The sequence below is a fragment of the Pinus tabuliformis genome, chromosome 6 (genome assembly GCF_031772625.1).
Source record: "Pinus tabuliformis cultivar Carrire ecotype Pingquan chromosome 6, CPIR1, whole genome shotgun sequence".
Lineage (NCBI taxonomy): Eukaryota > Viridiplantae > Streptophyta > Pinopsida > Pinales > Pinaceae > Pinus > Pinus tabuliformis.
The window spans coordinates 1062543978-1062569687 of NC_142292.1; the positions used below are offsets into that span (position 1 = coordinate 1062543978).

At 40.1% G+C, this 25710-nt stretch overlaps 1 protein-coding gene across 2 annotated transcripts in view; it reads left to right on the forward strand.

Annotated features, from left to right (window-relative positions):
* The first annotated feature begins 2026 nt into the window (after positions 1-2026).
* Positions 2027-25710, forward strand: part of LOC149262612 (homeobox protein HOX1A-like) — a 346567-nt gene continuing 322883 nt past the window's right edge. Inside the window, exon 1 of one of the 2 annotated variants that reach the window (XM_089424957.1) lies at positions 2027-2257. The gene's annotated coding sequence lies outside the window, so the exon portion shown is untranslated. The remainder of the gene's footprint in view (positions 2258-25710) is intronic. The other variant, XM_089424959.1, reaches the window with a different exon arrangement.

Consider the following 25710-nt stretch of genomic DNA (forward strand, 5'->3'; position numbering starts at 1 on the left):
CTTGCTAAGTGGTTCTCAATCAACCTGCCAATGATGGAATGGAAAATTTCCCATTAAACTACCAATTTGCTGACTCGACCCTTGATATTGACACGATGTCCACTACAACATGTTTGTGCTTTGTAGCAAATTATTATTGTGCATTTATTTGATGTGCAAGGGAAAGGGGAGAAGCTTTATTCTCGTCAATTTTGGTGTCTTGTCGATGCATGAGAGCCCACAATTGCTCATTGGTACCCATGAGAGCTCTTAGAAATGGTCCATGTGTCGAGGTGGTTAGGATGCATATGAGGGAAAAATGAAATAGAACACCAATCACAAAGAGTTTCAAGGGGGGAGTTTGAAGGGTCACCGCCTGAACCAAACCTAGTGTTTCATTCACTTTAGGATAAGACATTGCAGAAGCACAATAAACCAACCAAAATATTGGAGATGGATGTTTTTGAACTAATGTTTAGTCTCAATTTGAAAAACAACTATAGAGGTATCACTATTAATGTTACACATAAAGGAAAGGTAGGAAAATAATAGAGCGAACACAAATAGTTTGATAGGGTGGATACCTGTGACTTGAAGAAAAGTATTTAGTGGTTAGAGCTCTATCCTCCCCCACACCTGACACCTATCTCTTGAATCAACAAATTTCCAGTTGAATACAAGCCAAGCAGATCGCTTGATGCTAGACTGAGAATTGCCATTACCATCCATCCCTAAGTTAGTCATACCACCTTGATTGTGTGAAATAGAAGCATTTCATTCATTATTACAACTCAGGCTTTACATGAATATCTTGTTGTGAGACTCTCAAGTTACCTTGGGGCAAACAACTTCCCATTCATATCTTTACACTGGTGCTCCATAAATTGCAATTCCACACATCCCTAGGGTATTGACAATTATTAAAGCTTACCATGAAGCTCAATAAAACCTTCTTTTTCCTTTAATGCAAGATCAATATAATATTCTATTTTCTTGTTGTTTTCTTGGAGATTGTGATAAAATTTCCTATAGGATGCTTTCTAACACCTATCTAATCACATAAAAGATTGATGCCACTTGATAATCCACCTATTTGGTGTTTAGCACCATATGTCGGATTACATTTAGCAAGTCCCCCACAATCAATGACTTAGATACATGGAGGTAGGCAACAACTTGAACTTGTTGGAGGAGGGCATAAGCTTTTGCAAGGTTGTTTGATAGAATTCCAAGGCTCCAGGCATAGGCACACTTGATGTTTTTCCTAGGTGCATGAGATCCCCACTTGCACCTGCCACCCCACATATGGTTAGGTCTTACTTGCAAAATGGGACTTGTCGAGATTTCAAATGGACAAAACCTTAAGATGCAATCATAATCGTTGATCTCCCTTTAATTTTATGAATCTTAGGACTTTTGAAAGAGTTCCACCCAAAACCTTGTCAAATGTTTGACATGGAATTTTATTGGTTGATACGACATTGATTGAACGATTTCAATTCAATCCAGCCCCTCAAAGCCTTATACTCCACCACTGTGACCTTTAAACTATGAAGATGAATAAAAACCCATGCTACACGTGACTTGCGTATAGAATGACAAAAATAAACTTAACTTAATTTCCATACATAAAATTATATCACCAAAAATTAAAAAATTTAACCCAAATACATATTTAATTGTTTTATTATACAATTTTATCAATAATTTACCAATAATCTATATCTTTATAATTTATACTTAAATAAGAAAACTAAAAATAATTTTATATCATACAAATAAATCCATTAAACATATACTTGAAAATGTCTAAAACAAGTGTAAAAGGCATTAACCCTATTCCTACGAAAAAAGAAAGCAAAATGATACAAAGTAACCAAAAAGATACAGCTCTCTTGATTTGAGAATCAAGAAGTTAAGAGGACGAAAACCCTAAATTGGGCCTTGGAAGGGTTTGCCATGAAATTTATGCACACGACTTCTCTCATTTGTTCACAATGACTTTAAGGATCCCCAAAGAGAGGCGGGAAAGCTTAATTCCAGCTAAATATAATTTTGAGATCCGTGACAGTGGGGTTAGGGAATACTTGGGAACCTTAGCCTTGTTTGTGCTTTGGGTTCGGTCGATATTATTTTATATATAAAGCAGACCGCGCATTTGGCTGTCCTGGCCAACGTTGGCGGGCAGGCAAGGTCGTCTGCATAGATTTCCACTATCTCGACTGAGCTCAACTCCAAGGCATTATCAAGCCGCCTCATCATCAATCGATCAATAACGGTACGTCTTTCTACTCAACTCCTGCACAGCTTCCATTTCATCTCTTTACTTCACCTCTTTTTCACGTGCTTGCCCAAGATTTTCAATAAAATTAGCGTTTCAGTGAGTGCAATCATTGCTCTCTGTTGTTCCCCTGTTGAAACGAGGTTTTCTTCATCTGTCCTTTTGCAAGGCAGTCTTAGGTTCGTCAGGTAAATATAGCTTTGCCGCCATTCGCATGGGCAGCTGAGCAGAGTAGGTGAACTGAGCTCTCCTCACAGTTTCTTGTTCTGTTTTGGGTGTGTTTGTGGTGAGATCTATATTGATTGCCAGCAGAATGATGCTTGCTGCAATTGAACTGGCGCCCCCCTCTTGGCAAATATTATTGTGAACTATACGTGGGGGGTAAACCCATTGAACATGCAAGTGATACCCAGTTCTTTTAAAAGTTTATTGATTACCGGCCGATACTTTCAAGATAAAGCGGAACCGATGAAATCTTTATCTGAATTGGATATGAAATAGCCTCGAGAGATTAATAGTTGGGGCCCAGATGAATTTGCCATGTTGAGTACTCCCCCTATATGATCGATTAGAGATTTGTGTTAATTTCAAGCATTAGAACGTTCTGGAAATCCTTTCAAGTGTTAGAGGGATAATAATTGTAAAAGCACAAGAAAAAGCAGGTAGATTATAAGGAAGTTGGTAAACAAACAGATTACAAATAACTATACTCCGAGTAGGCAATAAGCAGCCGTTGCTATTTAGGAAGAATCCAACTGAACCTTTCTGATGTGGACGGGTGAAGCTGCCGGGCTCTACGAATTTAGTAGTCTATCTTTCCGAGACGTCTTTTCATCTATTTATAATATATATGTTCAACATGCTGTTGTTTTGGCTATACCTACAGACAAGGCAATCTCATATATCAAATTTCAGCTAAGTATTGTTTCTATACCTCTGCCTTTCTAATAGACCAACGTGAGTTTGACCTATCAAGTGAGTGTGCTGTCCATGTATTAACTTGTACCTTTTGAGTGACAACAGTCCTAATTTGCAGCCAGGCGGGTGATATTTCCGGAGGAAAAGTTATTGCTTTTATTTCGTTCCGAGATGAAATCTGCTTTTAAACCCGAGATGCTGTGAGCCAGTGATACCTATTCCATCAAAATCGCCCAGGACTAGGCCCCTGACCTTGACAACTCGTACAATGAACCTGCCCACAAGGGATAGAACTTACGTTGCTTACATGGCAAGCACTCCAATTTATCAGTACGTTTCCCACAGACACAGAAGAAGCCAAGCCTTTTCCTGGGGACAGAAGCCAAGATTTACAAACATTCAACATTTTAATTGCTAGATATTAGCAATCAGTATTCTAAATCCAGGCAATGATTTTTGTTACTTGAGCATTATTTGTTGGATTAAGGATATTTTCTATTTATAGTGAAATTAAGAATCATACCCTATGGCTTTTCACAAATACTATGTGTACATCTATTCCTAATGTCGTTAGATTTACATGTTTAACAGGAATTTTCTTACAGGCTTTCCCAGCAATACAGTTGCTTTTATCTCTTACACTCAACTGACATTACACCCGTGGAAGAAATAATGGAGGTGGAATTTCTATAGAAGACCTTAGATTCAGACTAGGAACTTGAAGGGGATGAATGGGATATTTTCTTTGGTAGATCGATAGCAGAATTATATAAATCATACACAAACTGATACAAACTTGGGAGGGAATGAGCAGTTCCCCAAGAGAATTACATGAGACTGGTGTAGATAATATTGCGAGATTCTGGCCGTCATTATCAGGGTTTTGACTCTTGAAATCGATATATTGTAATTTTTAGTGACTCAAAATTTGCTTGTTAAGCACTGGCATGTATCCAGTAAACCCTTCATAGCATTTTAACACGTTAATTATTAGAGTAGACTACAAAATTGTTTTTTTGCAAAGATGACAAGGTATGTGAACTGTCAGAGACGAGGCTGCAGGTGCCTGGGTGCTTGCTCTAATCCAAGTCTGAGTGGAAGCCTTCATTCTTCCATCTCTATACACTTATTGCTCTCGTTATGCTAGTTCTGTTCTAGAACTCTGGTTTCACTTTCTTATCCTTCCTATCTGCGTCTTTTGGTATTATGCTCTAGAAGCTTGATAATCATTAGAATTGCTTTTTTTCCCCTTTCCATCTACTAATTTACTTGCACAATAAAATCTTTTAGATTGTTCATCTGCAGGTTCACTTCCCCCCTTCATTTTATCTATTTGTCCTTGCTTCCCATCTTTCCTCTACACAATTAATCATCCATTTTGCAAGCTCTTCATGTTCTTTTTCAAGTTTTTGCAGCCAAACAAACCACGGGCTGATCAATGCACCTTGTAAATGGAAATTCACATCTAGTGCAATGTTATAGAGGCTTCTCCTTCTCAACTGATCGTCAAGCCACTCCTTCGAAACATCCTTTCTATGAGCTTTGACTCTTCCTTGTCTCACGTTTGTATGTTCTTTACAAGTTTGGGAGAGAGGAGTCTGGTCATATTAGTGTCTTATTTCTTTATTACCTCCGCCCACCTTCCCTTTCCTAGAATATTCTTCTTCTTGGGCGTGGGCATAGAAAAAATCACCATTTTTATTCATGGCCTTCTCATTGGAAGGTTTGATCGAACCTTGAATAGGCTTGCTTCTTATTCCAACATTGGATAGCCAAAGACCAAGTAAGTGAAGTGAGAAAAGTCCCTTTAGCAGACAAAAGGAAATAATTGTAGAAGGTGTAGGGATTAAAAAATGACAACAAATACTTTAAGAGGAAATGCTTACTAGTCAAGGGCAAAGAAGATGCAACACTAAGAATTACTAATGTTCCTAAGGAAAGAACATACACAAGATTGGAAAACAAAGAGAAAGAAATAGGCCCAACCTCGAGGAGAAGAATCACCATTGTGGAGGGGAACAAGACTTTATGGGATGAATAAAAGGCCCAAACCTCTTGGTGTACAATGTTTCCATTGCAAAATTGATTCGCTAAACCCAAAACATAGACATAAACCAAAGATCTGACATTGAGAATGATATTTTAATATAAGAAAAAAATATACTTGAACTATTAGAAGAGCTATAAGGTATGGAGGAAAAAATGAAAGTCTTGGTTGCAAGTTGGAGGAGCTGTGATTGCTTGTACCTTCATTGATAATCATGACTCTCCCTCATTAGAGGTAGAGCATTGTGGGACCTACTTACTCATTTTGTGACGTGTGGTGAGTGTGAGTTGGAATGCTAACAATAGGGGGAACACGTAGTTAGTTTACTTGTATTCTTTGTTGATTAATCTTGAATAAATGACTGTTTCCCATGTTTTGGAGATATTCCTAAATTTTAGGAGGTTAGGTTGAAGAGGAACTTACCTCAAGTTATTGCCCTTGAATTGCTCATCATGTTGGTATCTTTCATTTGGTGTGATTTAGTGACATTTGGAAAATATTAATGGTGTACTATTATTAGGAACGGCTTATGGAGGAACTTCGCTTATGTGGAAGCCTTGTAGGAGAGTGGTGGATCCAACCCCCACATCTAGCCTTTCAGTGGACTTGGATGTAAGACTAGTTTCATTGGCGCTTAACCTCATGGATTTTTTTGTTATTCTAGGTGTTATTCTTTAATGTGTTTTATTAGAGAATGTAGGCTTTCATAGTTATTCATATTGTGCACACTTTCAGAAGGAAACTGTGTATCATTATTAGCTTTGTCCAACGTTTTGGGTGGACACCCCACCCATCATGCTTTTTAGTCCTTGATGATGGGTGGAGGTTCTTGGAATTCCAGTGTAAAAGGGAATTCTTTAACATGATAATTACTTGTGAACATTACTTTTGTTTCTTCTTATTTTATTAATCTTCTTCATCAAGCAATTACCATTAGAATGCAAGAAAGTAAATACAAGAGACATAGACACCAGAGATAGGCTAGAGGCTAGGCCAAAACCCCAAGGGGGAATACCCAACAACCCTTTCCTTATAGAGTCATAGAAAAATCCAAGTCAAACAATCATTACCCTAAGTGCCAAGTTAGCCCTCCACCACGCAACATCTGATTTCACACTGTCCTTCATAGGTCTGTCCATAGGTATGTCCAACGTCCTTCATAAGTCTATCCACAGGTTTGCCTATAGCTCTATCCAACGTCCTTCATAGGTCTGTCCATAGGTTACAAAGATACATCACAAGAGCTTGCATACTAATCATAGAAAGGATCCATAGTAGACTTGCATGCCATCACAGAAAGGTTCCATAGTAGACTCTTATGCCATCTCAGAAAGGCTCCATAATAGGTTTGTATGCCATCTCAGAAAAGCTCCATAGTAGGTTTGTATGCCATCACAAAAAGGATCCGCAGTAGGTTCGTATGCCATCACAAAAAGGTTCCACAGTAGGTTTGTATGCCATCACAGAAAGGCACTGCAAAAGGTGCACCACAGAATGTTCGAATCCATTACAAAAGACACCCAAAATCTACCATAGAGATTCAAAATTCATCCCTGAAGATCAATGAAAATTGTTACCAAATGGAGGAGTCCTAATGCCAATATATAGTGGTTTGTCCATGCGAAAAGTCATGTCTTTTCAACTTGGGCGGACTTGTCATCTAGGCGGGCCAACTTTGCTACTTGGACAACTAAATACAATTTCAAAAATTCAAATTTCTTTTTCTTTCAAATGTCCAAATGGGACATATTGCAAAATCAACTTCTTTTAATCAGTAAATGTCTTCTTCAAGTATATTATGAAGACTGAACCTAATTACATTTTCCAACTCTCCCTCTTAATTAGGGAGGTATTCATAATGACTCTTTTTGATATTCTTTGTTGCATAGTTTCTATAAGAAAATGATTACATAGTGCCATTATACTATGGTACTACAACATGATCATGTTTTCACCATCAGACAACTAGTTTCCATATTCTAGGTGTTAAAATTGGCAACAAGGGCCAAACTTCATGTGGGTCACCTTATTCATGGCTGATTATATTTTTCTTGGATTCCTCTTGTCGAGAGGTGTAGGATTGATCTAAAGATCATCTGATTCCAATAAGTATTTATGGAGATATGAATTTATTTAGATTATGGACTAATTGTCAAAGTCGGCGAGCAACTTATGTAGGCTCAGAAGCCCAACAGACGCATCTATTCATCATCAATGTTTTGCATATAAATACAAGAAGCATTCTCCTCATTTGCACACTTCACTTCTCATCACACATCTCTCTCTTCTGCGCAGAAAAAGAGTCTCTTCTCTCTCTTGTGCAGAAAGGTCTTTCTCTCACATGTGGGAAGGAAGGACGTAGTTTTCTAGGGTTTACAAGCTTCAGATTGAAACTTTGACCAGCGTTGACCAACATTCTCTCTCTCTAATTGCGCAGTAGGTGAAGCTGACTCTCCTTGGAAGGCTGCATTTTTTGGCACAAGAATCAAGGTGATCTGACCTCTGGTTTGACAGATATTGACTGCCCTAGTTTAGGGCTGATGCCATTGATGCTGTTGATATAAATCAGACTTTTGTACTATTTCTCTTTGCTGAATTATTGAAGATAAAAGAAGATTTGATCAAAGGGTTTCCCCATATTTGGGTTTGTCCTTGGCTAGCCGCCACATCTTGTGTCTCTTGTCTTGGCTTGTTTTTTGTTGATCGTTTAAATGTTCTATCTGCACTTTACTTAATGTACATGTGATTGCTAATCTGTGGATAATAAAAAGAAAGATAAGTAAACTACTCTAAGCATAGAACATACCATAATTTAACATGGTATCAGAGCTAAGGTGAAGACAAAGCCCAAGCAAGAGCAAGAGCAATCACCGAAGACAAGGCTATCTAAAAAAGAACTATGGGGTCCTCAACACACTTCCCTGCTGAAGACAAACTCTGTGAGAAGTCTGACTACCATGGATGGAAGATGTCTCTCGTTCTAACATTAGAAGAACAAGAAGTGCTGGACCATGTGAGAGGCGGAGTTGTCGAGCCTCCATCAAATGCATCCGTTGCTGCCAGGAACAAATGGACCAAGGGAGAAGTCAAAGCAAAGAAGATCATCTGGGACTCTATCGACAAGCGCTTGGTGGCCTATGTTTCTGAGTTGAACACCTCCAAGGAAATCTACGATAGACTGGTGAGTTTATTTAAAGTTAATGATGCAAATCAAGTTCTGTTTCTTAGAAATAAGCTGAAGGAAATTAAGAAGGGCAAAGATGAAAATATGCAAGCATATTTCTTAAGGATCACTGAGATCAAGAACGATCTCCTATCTATTGGGGAAGTAATTCCTGACAGGGAAATGGCACTCACAACTCTTGGAGGACTACCATCTGAATGGTATATATTCAGGACTACTCTCCTCAACAATAATGTAATTCTTGGATTTGAGGAATTAATGGCTAGATGCATTCAAGAAGAAGCAAGAATGGAAGAACAGGAAATGCCCACACTTAAAGGCCATCCCGCTGCCTTTTCTTCTCATGCTAAAAGAAGAAACAATTCCGAGGCTAAATCCAAAAGGAAGGCTGGACCAAAGGGTGGAAAAGGACGATGTTACCATTGCAATAAACCAGGTCATTATGCAAGGGAGTGTCCTGATAAAAGGAACTCACACCGGGATGATGATCAAAATCCCTCTCAAGGCAATCAAAGAAATGGCAGGTCAAATGGCCAAGGTAAAAGGAGTGATGGAAATCAAGGAAGAGGACAACCATTCAAGAAGGCAAGAAATTCCAAGTGTGAATCTAACACTGTTGACAATAAGCAAGATGAGTATTATCTACCAGCTGCTCTATCTACCACTGCTCCCCCGGACTCGCTGGGAAATTGGCTTATTGATAGTGGTGCCTCAAGACACTTCACTGGTTACAAAGAAGCTCTCTATAATTTGGTAGAGAAAGAAACCAACCTGGAAATTGTTCTCGGAGACAATTCAAAATACCCTGTGAAAGGCGTAGGAAATGTCACTCTTCAATTGAATTAGGGTAATACAATTCACTTACAAGATGTATTATATGTACCTGATCTAAAAAAGAACCCGGTGTCCATTTCGGCAATGGAAGACAAAGGCTAAAAGGTGGCTTTCAGCTGATGGCAAGTTATGTGTATGGAAAAAGGACTATAAAGATGCTTTTACTCTTGGGTTTCGAGTTGATTCATTATATCAAGTCGGAGGAAGTCCACTGGGTGTCATGACTTGTGACACATCTCTTCAGTCCGAACTATGGCATCAGAGGTTTGCTCACCTTCATTATAAAGCTCTACCTGATGTAAGAAAAATGGTGACTGGGATGCCCGAGTTCAGATTAGAGCAGGAAGGTGTATGTCCAGGATGTGTCGAAGGAAAGCTAAAAAGCGGACCATTCCCCTCAAGCCAAAGCAAGACCTTCGATATATTGTAGTTAGTTCACTCAGACATATCCGGTATGATGCTTGTGAACTCGTTGGGAGGATATTTATATTACCTCACTTTTACAGATGATTATTCTCGCAAGACTTGGATATATTTCTTGAAAAAGACGGATGAAGTGTTCTCTTGGTTTCAACACTTCAAAGCCTTGATCGAGAATCAAACTGAAAAGAAGATCAAGATCCTAAGGACTGACAATGGGACTGAATATGAATCTAATGAGTTTCATGACTTTTGTAGAGAGGCTGGCATTAAGAGGGAGACCACTACACCCTATACTCCTGAGCAGAATGGTGTGGCGGAAAGGAAGAACCGTACGATTGTGGAAGCTGTCCGTGCTATGCTCCATGATCAAAGACTTCCAAAGTTTCTATGGGCCGAAGCTGCAAACACCGCTGTATATGTACAAAACCGATGCCCTCATCAAGCATTGGGTTCCAAAACTCTTGAAGAAATGTTCACCGGTAAGAAACCTGACGTATCTCATTTTAGAATTTTTGGAAGCCTTGTATATTTTCATGTGCCGAAAGAGAAAAGGAATAAATTGGGTGCATCTGGAAAGAAAGGAATCTTCGTGGGCTATAGTGAAAATACCAAGGGCTATATAATCTATGTAGCTGGTCAAAGGGAAGTCGAGATTAGTCATGATGTCACCTTTGACGAAGATATGGCTTTTAGCAAAGTAGACAATCTTCCTACTTTAAGGGGATCTAAAGAAGCTAACACTAGGGAATCGAAGGAAAAGGAAGATGAGACAATGCCCGATGTGGAAGAACCTATGGATCTTATTGATCCTCCACCACCTGAGCCTTCCTCTTCAAGGAAGAGGCCTTCATGGCTTAGGGGGACACTTGATGATGCTGAAGGACACACAACTCCCTGTGGAACCTTCTGTGAAAGTAAGAAGCCGAACATGTATCAGGGATACCTAATTATCATGAGCACGATCATCCAAAATGAGCCTTCATCATTCATAGATGCCGTCAAGCATAAAGTATGGAAGGATGCTATGACCAAAGAATATGAGTCTATTATGAAGAACGATGTCTGGGATGTGGTCCCTAGACCCCAGGACAAGACAGTTGTCACTTCTAAATGACTTTATAAGATAAAGCATGCAGTTGATGGAAGTACGGAAAAGTATAAGGCTCGTTCTGTCGCTCGAGGCTTCTCCCAAAAGGAAGGTATAGACTATGACGAGATATTTGCACTTGTTGCTCGATATACCACTATCCGTCGATCATAGCCCCTGCTGCTTCGCAAGGATGGAACCTACATCAGATGGATGTCAAGACTGCGTTCTTACATGGTTCGATCAAAGAGGAGGTCTATGTGGAGCAACTCGAATGATTTGAGATTTATGATCGAGAATCTCATGTGTGCAGATTGAAGAAGGCCCTCTATGGGCTAAAGCAAGCTCCCCGAGCATGGTATGAGAGGATCGATAACTACTTGATGAAGCTGAGATTCACTAGGAGTGAAGCTGACCCTAACCTTTACTTTAAGGTTATAGATGACAAGCCTCTCATCTTGGTGCTTTAAGTTGACGACCTCTTCCTAATAGGTGCAGACCCGCTCATTCACAAATGCAAGAGGGAGTTGGCTTCTGAATTCGAGATAAAAGATCTAGGACTCATGCACTATTTCCTAGGACTCGAAATTTGGCAGAAACCAGGGGAAATTTTCCTATCTCAAGGAAAGTATGTGGTGAAGATACTGGAAAGATTCGGCATGGTGGATTGCAAGACCGTAACTACCCCAATGGAGCTTAACTTTAAGAAGTTAAGCGGTAGTGCTGCCGAACCCGTTTTACGAAATGCTATTGAGTATCGACAGCTCGTCGGAGCATTGATGTTCTTGGTGAACTCCCGTCCGGATATATGCTTTGCAGTCAACACTTTGAGCCAACATATGGTTGAGCCTCGTCACTCACATTGGATTGGTGCCAAGAATCTGCTGAGATATCTTCGTGGCACAATCACTCGTGGATTAAGATACATTGCCGGAAATGTGAGACTACTTGGGTATACTGATGCTGATTGGGCAGACAATGTGGAGGATCGGAAGAGCACATCCGGGTGTTGTTTCTCTTTGGGATCTGCCTCGATATCCTGGATGAGCAGGAAGCAGAAGTCGGTGGCTCTAAGCATCGCCGAGGCAGAATACATTTTTGCTAGCATGGCCTCCTGTGAGGCAGTCTGGTTGCGAAAGCTCTTCAGTGAGCTGTTTGGATTTACATTGGATACCATTGTCATTCTATGTGACAACCAGAGCGAGATCCGTTTATTAGAAAATCCCGTATTTCATGATCACTCCACGCATATCGATATCAGGTACCACTATATTCGAGATATGGTGTAGAGAGGAGCAATAAGGCTCCAACATATTGATACAGATGAACAGGTCGCTGACATTCTGACAAAGCCCTGAGGAAAGATCAAATTCTTGACTTCCTGAGAACGACTTGCTGTCATTCAGAGACCCTCTGATGAGGGTCAAGTATGATGTACTGAGGGCACGGGGTACTTCTTGGAGCGACATATGACCACAGGGTGACTCACCATCCCCTGTTGGTGCACTTTGTACAGGGTAAAAGGTTCAACCTTCCCCTGTGACACCCCGTGGCGACTATCGGAAAAGATGATTAGTTCTCCTGTGGGCCTGGATGATGTGTTCTCCATGGCAATTGTGGAACAGGATGATTCGTTCTCTTGTAGGCCAGGATGATTAGTTCTCTGTGGCATCCACTGGACAGGATGATTTACTCTCCTGTGGACAGGATGGTTCGCTCTCCTATGGATAGGATGATTAGTTCTCCTGTCGAGGCATCCTACCCATGCAGTCTGGGACTCATGGGAAGTACCTCTCATCTAATCAATGAGCAAGGAAATGAGGATAGGGACCATAGTAGTACTGATGGACGCATCGTTGTATCTATCGTACTCCCTATGCTAGGATGACCTTCATTGATCTGGGATCAATGATACTGGTCTGGGACCAGTGAGAGTGGTACACACTCTGAGACTGACTTCGGGTTAGTGGAGGATGGTATGATACATCCTCGATCATTTCTTCTTCTTCATAATTCGAGCAAAGCAGAGCAGAACCAAGCAGAGCAAAGCAAAGCAAAGCAGAGTAGAGCAAGAAGGGTCAAGCCATACTAGACAGTGCATTTGATGGATGGACAACAGTGACAGTCCGACAGATTGCAGATGAAGTTCTCCCTAGTTGAGAGGGAGTGTTAAAATTGGCAACTAGGGCCAAACTTCATGTGGGTCACCTTATTCATGGCTGATTATATTTTTCTTGGATTCCTCTCGTCGAGAGGTGTAGGATTGATCTAAAGATCATCCAATTCCGATAAGTATTTACGGAGATATGAATTTATTTAGATTATGGACTAATTGTCAAATTCGGCCAGCAACTTATGTAGGCTCAGAAGCCCAATGACGCATCTATTCATCATCAATGTTTTGCGTATAAATACAAGGATCATTCTCCTCATTTGCACACTTCACTTCTCATCACACATCTCTCTCTCCTGCGCAGAAAAAAGAGTCTCTTCTCTCTCTTGCGTAGAAAGGTCTCTCTCTCACACGTGGGAAGGAAGGACGCAGTTTTCTAGGGTTTACAAGCTGCAGATTGAAACTTTGACCAGCATTCTCTCTCTCTAATTGCGCAGTAGGTGAAGCTGACTCTCCTTGGAAGGCCGCATTTTTTGGCATAGGAATCAAGGTGATCCGACCTCTGGTTTGACAGATATTGACTGCCCTAGTTTAGGGCTGATGCCGCTGATGCTGCTGATATAAATCAGACTTTTGTACTATTTCTCTCTGCTGAATTATTGAAGATAAAAGAAGATTTGATCAAAGGGTTTCCCCATATTGGGGTTTGTCCTTGGCTAGCTGCCACATCTTGTGTCTCTTGTCTTGGCTTGTTTTCTGTTGATCGTTTAAATGTTCTATCTGCACTTTACTTAATGTACATGTGATTGCTAATCTGTGGATAATAAAAAGAAAGATAAGTAAACTGCTCTAAGCATAGAACATACCATAATTTAACACTAGGTGAAACTCCAAGGGCCTCATCCTAGTCTTGATACTGACAAGCTTACTCTAAAGAGATCTGAGCATGATTATGGGAGGAACTTGCTCGTCTGAGCTGCCTCCAAGACTTTCTTTGACCAAGGTTACAATGATAAGAGCTCTTTCTTCACAATCAAGGTGCCAACCCAACATACATGCTTCTCCAGGACTCTAGGTGCTATCTAGGCTATTACCAAGACACCAATCTAAAAGACATGCTGATTTAGGGATCTAGGTACCATCTAGGCTATTGCCAAGGCATGAAAACAACACATTTTATTCCAGGGATCTAGATACCATCTAGGCTACTGCCAAGGTGTCAACTCAACATCTTTCAGGGATCTAGGTACCATCTAGGTTACTGCCAAGGTACCAACCCAATATCTTTCAGTGTTCTAGGTACCATATAGGCTATTACCAAGGTACAAACATGACATCTTTTAGGGATCTAGGTACCTTCTAGGTTACTGCTAAGGTACCAACCCTATATCTTTCAGGGATCTAGCTACCATTTAGGCTACTGCCAAGGTACCAACCCTATGTACCATCATACATGCTATTTAGCCTAAGGTAGAACGACCGAGTCGACTCTGACTCAGCCGACTCTGGGATGACTCGGCCGGCTCGGTAACAACTCTGCTGGCTTGACTCTTTGACAAAAATCCTGAAGCACATTTGTGAAAAGTTGTTCCACCTCCTACATATCAATGGTTGGGTTGTTGTTTATTGCATATTTATAGCCCTAAAGTAATCTATCAATGTGAGAAAGTTTTGAAAATTACAAGGCCGAAGTATGGTTATCCTAGTGGCATGAATTAGAAAACTGAAACAATGCATTGAGCCATACAATGTTTTTAAAAAGGAAAATGCTCTGGCAATGGACTAATAAATATATTCTTACCTCTGATTGTTCTGGAGCTTGAACATAATTAAATCAAAGGTTTTGAGACTTCATTAGGGGCAGAGAATTGGTATTATTGTTGTTATAGTCTAGTGATTGTCCTTAGGTTGAGGCAAAAAAGAATCCTGGCATTGGTGGCTAAGTATGAACTTTGTATTAGACAGTGCACTGGGTGCCATTTTGATATAATGGATATATTCATGAGCCTACTTTGATCATATGTTGTCTTCTCTCTATATTTTGAAGCTTTGTGTTTCGAAACATGAATGAAAATCTTTAAAATTATGTTTTTTATAAAAAAATAAATATTTAATGTATTTTTTTACAATGACAGAGTCATTGAAATCAAACCGGTCGAGTCGATAATGAGTCGGAGTCGGAGCCGACCCTCAGCCGTTTCCGAACTGGAGTTGGAGTTTTAAAACATTGGGTAGAACAACTAGTCACCATGATTTGGTCGGTGGCTTAACCTTATGGTATATATAATAGTATAGGTTTTCCATCACCAAGGTCAAACCTCTAGGAATAACCATGTTCCAACTACACAGTGTTGGCCAAACCTTATTCAACTACTCACACCATAGGGTCAAATCCTAAAGGATCCTTTTTCATCACAGGGTTGCCATTATCTTGGTCAAACCCTAACATCACAAGTCTCACTCTAGGCCAAAAGGCTAACTCAACAAATAGCCGAGCCTCACAAAAGCACCCACTCTAATAGAGTGACTGGGCCAACACAAAAAGGCACCTACTCTTTTGAGTCACTGGGCTTAAAGGACCATTCTTCCTTGACACGGGAAGAATCACTGTCCTCTACTGGACCATTCTCTAGGGTAGAATGATTGTCCCATACTAGATCACTCTCCCTAAGATAAAATGTTTGTCCATGATGCTATTGAACAATATTCCCTAATCTGGTCAAACATGACACATAGGGAAGATGTCTATCCTTTTACTGGAAAAACCTATCTTAACAAGTCTAAGCTTGTCCTCGAAGTGCAAGTACTTCATCTAGGACAAAGTCTTGTCAAAGGCCTATCACAACTTTGGTTATAAAATATAGTTTAAAGATAATACTTAAAGACATACCTCAAAACTTGAGAATTAAACTGCTCTGTTTGAGTCTGAAGCTTCTTTTAAAATTCAAAGTTCTTTATGGATCCAAAGCTCCCTTTGAATCCACAACCTTTCAAGTTTCAAAGCTCCCTTTGAATCTCGAGACTGGTCACAAACTTTGTTTTGATATTATGACTTCTTCTAGCCTAGACAATCTTTAGTGTTTACCTGCAATCCTCTCCAGGGAGATAATAAAAGAATAGTTATAATCAAGCAATGGAAATAAAGCAAGAGATTAAAAAAGAAATCAATAATAGTAAAAGAAGAGAGTTAAAGCACTTATCTTTTATGAACAACAATAGCTCCCTCTTAAACTTGAGTTAGAGAATCATTTTTCACTATTTGCCATTCCCAACAACAAAGGATTCTTTTAATAGCAATGAAGGTTTCCTTAATCATAAGTCCTTCTCTTCAACAAATGTTGTCATCTTTCTCTACCAGATACACCTCAAATTGTTAGCCATCAAACCACAAAAATTCCTTCAATCTGCTAACAGTGTTCCTTTTCTTGTTTCACATGGATTGCACGTATATAATCATTGCCATGTGATCTCCCAAAAGCTCACAAGGTTGTACTTCATTGTAACGAGATCGAATTCATAAAGGGCAACAAACCTTCCTCAAGTTCTCACATATATAATGTATATCAGAGTTTACATACAAAAGTCATTAAAACTTTGCCCAAGCTGTCATGGAATCTTGAATTCTTTCACGAATCTCGGTCCTTTATACTCACATAGGCCTTAGGGATCTTGTCCTTAACCATAGAGTATTTTCTTCAGAGATCTCAGGCCTACTAGGTCTCGACCTAATCAACAAGAGATTGTTTTGCAGGACACTAGGTCGAAGCCTAGTCAAACTTTCAATGAACAACTACTCTACACTATTTTTGGAAGCAGAAGTAGGTCTCAGCCTAGTATTTACAATCATTAACTCGAATACATAATTATCAACTTCAGACTAGTTTGTAAACCTTTATATCCTCAGGTAAAGCTTGGATCTCTACCCACGAGAATCATTTTTCTTACATTTGTGATGACAAATCCTTGTCATTCCCTGGTGGAGAATTCAAACTCAGATGGCAACTCATATTTGACTTGTCTTCAATCCCATAGAGGTGCAAAAGAAGTTTTCTCCTTACAGACATCAAGACTAGGTCTTGACTTCAGGCTACAACATTGAACACAATTTCGGAAATAAGCTCAAAGTTTAGACTCTACAAACCTCGGATCAATTGAAAACTTTAGATAGGTTCGTATGACCATCCAAATTCTCAACAAGGAGCTCATAAGTATAATTTAAACTGCTTAGATTGCTGACCCTTTCATGTTATCATCAGAAAAAAATTCAATTTCATCAAAGTCATGGTTTCATAGAGGCTTGGATTACTTTGGAGAGGAATACTTTATACAAACTCAGAAGCTCCTCATATTAACTGCCTTAGGATTGGTATCATACGAACTGTTATAGAGATCTGGTTATTCTGCCTTAGGATTAGTATGTGAGCTTTCTTGATTTTGCTTCAAAGGTGCATGGATGGTTCAGATCATAGAGACATGAGCTCAGATTTACAAACTTTGGTGTGCTTGATCTCTCATAAACTTCTTCAAGGCTACCTTTAGACCTTAGCTCTGATACCATGTTGGAATTCCAGTGTAAAAGGGAATACTTTAACATGATAATTACTTTTGAACATTATTTTTGATTCTTCATATTTTATTAATCTTCTTCATCAAGCAATTACCATTAGAATGCAAGAAAGTAAACACAAGAGACCAGAGGCCAGGGAAAAACCCCACCAAGGGGGAAAAACCAACAATCCTTTACTTATAGAATCACAGAAAAATTCAAGGTAGTCAATCATTATCCCAAGTGCCAATTCAACCCTCCACCACGCAACATCTTCTTTCACAATGTCCTTCATAGGTTTGTCCAACATCCTTCATAGGTTTGTCCATAGGTCACAGAGATACATTACAAGAACTCACATACTAATCATAGAAAGGCTCCACAGTAGACTCGCATGCCATCACAGAATGGATCCACAATAGACTCGTGTGCCATCACATAAAGGCTCCATAGTAGCTTTGTTGGCCATCACAAAAAGCTTCATAGCAGGTTCGTATGCCATCACAGAAAGGTTCCATAGCAGGTTCGTATGCCATCACAGAAAGGTTCCATAGCAGGTTCGTATGCCATCACAAAAAGGCATTGCAAAAGGTGCACCACAGGAGGTTTGAAATCCATTACAGAAGACACCCAAATTCTACCACAGAGATTCGAATTTCATCCCAAAAGATCCATTAAAATTGTTGCCGAATGGAGTCCTTATGAGAATATATAATGGTTTGTCCATGCGAAAAGTTGCGTCTTTCAAGCTGGGCCGACTTGTTATCTAGGAGGACCAACTTGGCTACTTGGACAACTAAATACAATTTCAAAATTTCAAATTTCTTGTTCTTTTAAATGTTCAAATGGGACATATTAAAAAAACAATTTCTTTTAACCAATAAATGTCTTCTTCAAGTATATTATGAAGACCAAACCTAGTTTTATTATTAGAGAATGTAGGCTTTCACAATTATTTATATTGTGAACACTTTCAAAAGGAAATTGTGTATCATTATTAGCTTTGTCCAACGTCTTGGGTGGACACTCCACCCATGATGCTTTCTAGTCCTTGATGATGGGTGTAGTGTCCACTTGAAACGTTGGACAAAGCTAATATGATACACATTTTCCTTCCGAAAGTGTTCACAATGTGTTTTATTGGTTCATGGGGTGATATTAATGTAAAGTACATGTAGCTTAAGTGCACCTTGTTATGGTTTGGAAATTTCCTAAAAGGAAACCTAAGAGGACTTTAGATAACCATAGGATTATGGTCATTGTCACCTCATTCAAGCTTGTTATCACTTCGGGTTGGTGCTTTGCCAACCTTAATGGGGCTTCCCAAAGTGATCTATGATTTGTCCATGAAATGTATGGGGTTTATTAAATATTAACTTCAAATATGGATTTACTCTTCATTTTTTTTGTAAGGTTAAGGTTTCTATTAATCAATCACATAAATACAAATTGACTGGTTGGCCTGCCCTAGTTTGCCACTAGGAAAACTAGACTGGTGGTAGTGCCTTAAGCTCTTAATTATCAGAGTTTGATAGCCAAAATGAAAACAAAAAAAAAGCAAAAGTTCTTGTCCATAGATTGACACTATCCAACCATGTAACGAAAACAAGCTGAGAAATTGAAAACTAGAGAGGAAGACTACAAAAAGGATATGATGAAGGTGAAGATGAGTTTGAGCGTTCCACCTCAATTGGCTCCTTGCCTAGTTGTTGAGAGCTTTCTAGGTTTGGAGGGAGGCCCAAGTGGTCTTCAATCATTTGCATGTGATAATCTAGGTTTTGCATGTAGAGTTGGAGCTCATCAAGCATCAATACAATCTCCTCCTTAGCTTCATTCTTGTCCAATAATACCCTTCATGATAGGGTTTTCATGTGCCAATATAGATCAATAGTGTGTATATATTGATTTTGCTTGCCCTTGGTGCAACCCATGTTGGGTATCTAGGTAGCTATCTTGGTTGCAATATCAATGTTCAAAAGGTAGCTTTGCTCACCAATTATCTTTGGTTCAACTTCATGAAGCTCAATCTAAATGGTAGTCAGAGTTTGTTCACGATAGTGATGGGTTGAGGACTTTGTGCGATAATGAGCTTGCGCTTTGCCCTCGCCTTTGTAATATGTTGCACCACTTGTGCTTTGGGCATGTTGTTGTTGCATCTTGTAGCTTAAAGATTGGGACTACAACAAGGGATGATATGGGTTAGCAATTGGAAGGCCGAAGGCTTTAGAGGGCATGCATTGATGGGAAGTGAAGACAATTGTGAGCCACCTGTTGTGATTTGACAGAGAGATCGGGGCATTGAGAGTAGAAAGCTAGCGGAGAGGAGCAGAGAAGGTGGACATTGATAGATAAGCAAGTGGGTGCAATAACCAAAGATGAAACAACTAGAACCAAATTCACAGCGACAACAAAATTCTAGTGAACATGCAGAGAAAGCTGTCTATCCAAGTTGCAGAAGATTTGGAAAGTAGAGGTCAATAAAAACTGCCATCCAACGATGACACTAGAGCATCATGAACACATGTGGGAGTTGAGCTCTCGAATCTCTAGACACACAACATAGCAGGGGAAATGTAGTGACAATGCATGATCTGTAAACTGTCGTGGATATTCCACTGGACAGTTCGTCACAATAGATCTGATAATAATATATTAAAATATTCAAATTGTACACCATTACAGTTTTATTTAATTTCTAGATTTGTACATTTTACTGTAATTAGTGCATGCATGCGAATGGAGATTATACAGAAAAGTAGAGAATGACAAAATAAGCTCACACACACATAAGACACAAGCTATGTTCTCTGGGAAACCCTTTCGGGAGAAAGCCTAACTGGAAGGTGAGGCCACTTCACTCTCTTTCTTTGTTTGGAATTATGGTTGTAGGTACAAAGAAGTAATGCCCGTGGCTCGTGGGCTGCTAGTGCATAGATTCTCTGTGTGTGCTCTACCTCCTATCTCTCCTGGCTATCTTTGCTTAGCTATGGAACAAAATGCTGTCAAAGAATGGAATGCCTCTTCCTCCTAGTTGCTCAGTTATAACACAACTTGATAGCCTACTAGAGGTTAAATTTGACTACATCAACTCTTAACTAGAGTTACAAAATAGACACTTCTAGAGTATTTTATATCACAAACACGTGGCTAGCCCCTTTTCCATGAATAATGGGGGCTGATGCGACATCCTCCCAAACTATGGGTGTGAAAACAGGAAGGTCAACTTCTGAGTGGCATAACTTTTGTATATGGACTCTGATTGACGCGTTTCTTGCGCCGTTGGAAAGGTCTCTGTGTTTAGAATAACATGAAAAGGTGCCGCGCTAAAATGACAAAGTTTTACCCCCAAAAATTTTGTTTGATGCCTCAAAACGCTCCAGGAAGGTTTCAGACACCTTTTCGCCAAACTGGGTCGTGCCGGTAAAAGCGGTCCTGTGAGTTGATTCCTCCATTTTTTTCCACTGGAAATGCATCGAGATGGATGGAAAACAATATAATAATCCAATTCGGATCACATCTCCCCTTTTTGGGAGGCTTTTGGACCCTAAAAGCTTTTGCTGAATGAGGTGAGGACATTTTTCCTCCACCTTCTCTCTGATGTACCATTTAGCTTTGCGTGGAAGTTGTCCCTTAACCCAATCTGCCAAAGTTCATGCTGCTCCTGTCTTTTAGTTTTGGACCTCTTCTGCAAAACTATATCTTTTGTCAACCCTGCCTGAGTGTCTAGTGCCAAATCCTCCACAGAAGGTAGGACTTGCTCCTCTTCCTGATCTAGTATGGAAGGCTTATAGAGTTTCAAATTCTCTACATTCACAATTGAGCAAATGCGCATATATGGTGGTAAATTGGGTCGATAGGCATTATCATTTCCAATATCTCAAAGGGACCATACCTTAGAGCCTTGATTTTCTTACCAGGCCCTTACAGCCTCTCTTTGTTCAACTGTAGCCATACTCTGTCTCCCAACTTGACTGATTTGTCTGTTCTGTTCTGATCATGCCTGGCCTTATACTTCTCTTGCGACTTCTAAAGTTTTTCTTGTACCTGGAGATGGATCTACCTGATCTTCTCTATAATTTTTTCAGCCCTCAAAGCATCTCCTGCAAGATATTCCCTCACTCCTTGCCGCAAATATGCAATATCCAAAGGTGAAGGTGGCAAATATACAAAACAAGTCTCAAATGGGGACTTTCCTGTAGAATTGTGGACTGTTTTGTTATAAGAATGCTGTATATATACCAGATTTTCATCCCAGGTCTTTGGATGCTTCTGGTTATATCCCCTCAGAAGCTGCACCAAAGTCCTGTTGACTACTTCTGTCTGCCCATCTGTCTATGGATGGAATGCTGTAGATCTCTTCAACTTTGTGTCCATCTTCTCCCACAATGTAGTTCAGAATGTAATGAGAAATCTTGTGTCCCTGTATGAAATGATGCTCCTTGGTATCCCAAAGTGCACTCAGACCTTTACAAAGGACAAGTTTGCTACTTCTTGTCCGTTGATGGTCTTTTTACAGGGCATTAGAACACACATCTTGCTGAACCAATCAACTACCACGAACAGATAGTCATGTCCCTTCATGGTTGTCGGTAAACCTCCCATAAAGTCCATGGAAATGCTTTCCCAAGGACAAGTAGGTATAGGTAATGGATGATATAGACCTTGTTTCTTGTTGCTAGGCTTGCTGGTACAACAAAACATGCATCCTCTTATGAACCTAGCTACCTGCTCTTGCATCTTGGGCCAATACACATACCTCTGCAAGTTAGCCATGATCTTCCCTACACCAAAGTGCCCTGCAACCTTGGAGGTGTGAGGCTCTCTAATTAGTTGCAAACGCTCACCTTTAAGAACACATAGCTTATCCATCCTGTAGAGTAACCCATCTTGGAGATGGTAGTCAACGATGCTGTCGCCATCGTGCACATGACTTTGACTCTGCAACTGCTGATACACCTCCTTGAAGTTCTCATCTTTTGAATATGCCTCTTTGTATGCATCATGGGTGAAAGGTTCCATGTGCGTAAGAGTCCCCAAAGCTGTAATATTTGATGTGGGTGGCCTTGAAAGCATATCGACCAACTTGTTTGTGCTGCCCTTCTTATACTTGATCACTAAATGAAACTGCTATAAAAACCCCATCCACTTGTAATGCTTGGTCTGCTGTAGCTTACTCTGGGCCTGCAAGTACTGTAACGGCTAGTGATCTGTGTGGATTATTGTCTCCTTTCCCATCAGATAATGCTTCCACTTCTTCACATCTTGCGCCATGGCATAAAGCTCCTTATCATAGTTTGGGTAGTCAAGAATTGCCCCATGAAATACTTTAGAATGGTAGTAAACATGCCTTCCTCCTTGCATCAAGACAAGTCCCATAGCATACCCACTCGCATCTGTCTCCACTTCAAAGGGCTGCTGCAAGTTTGGTAATGCCAGAATTGGTGCTTGACTGATCTTCTTCTTTGACTCCTCGAAAGCCTTCTACTGGCCTTTCCCCCCTAGAAACTATTGCCACTTGCTATTATGGCGTGGAGTGGTGCTGCTACTGCTGAAAATGAGGCTATGAATTTCCTCAGGTACTGTGCTGCCCCAATGAAACTCCTGACCTCAGAAACATTAGTAGGCACCGACCATTTCATGATGGCCTCCATCTTGGAAAGATCTATCTTAAAATCTCCTCCACCGATCACATACCCCAAATACACCAAAGACTGCTGTGCAAACTCACACTTCTTGAGATTTGCTAGCAGCCAATGTTTCTTCACTGTTTCCAACACTCGAGTCAAATGTGAAGTATGCTCCTCCCAGGTAGCACTATATACTAGTATATCATCCAGATTGACAATAACAAATGAACCTATATAAGGGCACAATATATCATTCATTAATCTCATAAACGTCGCTGGGGCATTACATAGGCCAAATGGCATAACTAATCACTCATACAAACCTTGCTTGGTTTTGAAGGCGGTCTTCCATGTATCTTCTTTTTTGACTTGAACTTGGTGATATCCAGGCTTCAAGTCCAGCTTGGTGAAATACTTTGCTTACTGCAACTGATCTAGCAGATCGTCTATCCTGGGCAAGGGGTATCTGTTCTTGAGCGTGATTTTATTCAACGCCTTGTACTCTATACACATCTGCCAAGTCCCATCCTTCTTTGGCACAATGATGATGGGTGACCCACATGGTGATGTAGTCGGTCAAATGACACCTTTTTCCAGCAGCTGCTGCAACTGTTTCTTCAACTCGCTTCTACAATACACTGCCTGTACAACTCAATATTTGGAAAATGGGCAGTCTGGCAATAGCTGGATCTTGTGCTCCACTTCTCTCTTAGGTCGTAACCCTTTAGGCTCTCACAGCACATCCTTGTATGCCTGTAACAACTCCTCCAATTGTTGTTTTTGTTTCGTTGTACACCCCTCCAGGGATGCCTTGCCTCTTATTAACTCCTTTTCAGATTGACTTTCTCTTAAAAACAATAAAACATACTTCTTGTTGGAACTGATCAATTTCTTGGCGTGGTTGGCACTTACCGGTGAATTTTCAACTTGCCTTTATGTGCATTGATGATGAACGATTTTCCATCCTTGATGAGCCTCTACTGGTTAGCTCTCCTCATGAATATTGCATCACGCATGTACATGTATGAATTCGCAAACATGACTCCACACACATCAAGGGGAACCACATCTAGATATATTTCATCAATAAAATCAGCACTAATAGAAAATCTAATTTTGCATTGTTTTGTTACCTTCAACTCTGAATCCTTATTTAACCATCCCAGTGGATATGGGTTTGGATGATCACAAACTTCCAACCCCAACTTCTTGACTAGCTCTGTTGCGATGAGATTCGATTGCGATCTTGAGTCAAACAAAGCATTAATCTTTGTCTTCTTGACTTGTATCTTTATATGGAAGAGTTTGGTCATTTCTTTCTCTTCCTATTACTAAAGGCTACTTAGATTCACCTCCTTTTGCACTGATGTACAGACGATCTTCTCATCCACGTTCGAGCTGCTTTCAACTTGGTTGCTTGAATCAGTGGCCATGAGATTCTTCTTCTTATTATCTTTCTTCTTGTTCTTTGGGTTTAGCTCTGGATGTAATTTCCAACACTTCTCCTCTGTATGGCCATCAATGTTGCAGTGGTTGCTAGGATATTTGCACTGGTGTGTTGTGGCTGCCGTCTTTTTATCTTTTCCCCCTTTTTGTTTTTTTCTTCCCCTCCTTAGAAGATTCATGTTGCTCCTTCTGCTTCGATCCACTTGATTGCGCTCTTTTCAGGTCTATGTTCTCCAAGTACTATGCTTTTACACAAGCCTCATCCACTGATTTGGTCTTGAACAACATCACTTGCTCACGCAAATGGTGGTGTAGACCCCCCAAATATTTGAGGAGTACATCTAGGTTCTTTGGAGAGATACCCAACATTATAGCCATCTTTCTGAATTTTGTTGTGTACTCCTGCATGCTTTGGCCTGCCTTTTGCCTGAAGTAATGCCACCAGATCCACTGGTCCTCCATGTACCTAATGGGACAAAACTGTAACTTAATGAGGGTTTTGACATCCTCCCACTTAGTCACTGGAGGTTCTCACTCCAAACTTAGGGTTTCCGTGTGGCTCTCCCACCAAGTCAGTGCATGGCCCTCTAATTTCAGCCGCGCGAATGAGATCTTTTGCCCTTCTTCGATCTGATGGATGCTGAAATAAACTTCTAGATGCTGTAACCAGTGGTTCAACTTCAGAGTGTCGATCTCGCCTTGGTACGACTTGATATCGACTTTTACTTCCATTTTGAATAGAGATTTATTCACGACACTCACACTGGGTTGATCTTTTCCGGGTTCTTTCTTAGGTTGGTTCTCTGTGTCTTCTCGATCTCCCTTCTGATTTGTCCTCTACATTCGAACCCCCATCTTCTCCAAATATCCCTAACTTATTGCTTAGGGCCGCCATGAGAAGTTTCACATTGCAATTTGCGGTTTATATCTACAACTTGTTGTTTGAGCCGCAAAAACCTCACCTTTGCAGGATTGCGAGGTTCGTTTATAGATTTGTCGGCCATGATTAGGGTTTTACGATTTTTGACCTTGCCGACCTAGATCCCCTGCAAATATCCACAAATACCCAAAGAAACCTACTTTGATACCAAATGATCTGTAAACTGTTGTGGGTATTCCGTTGGACAATTCGTCACAATAGATTTGATAATAATATATTAAAATATTCAAATTGTACACCATTATAATTTTATTTAATTTGTAGATTTTACTGTAATTAGTGCAT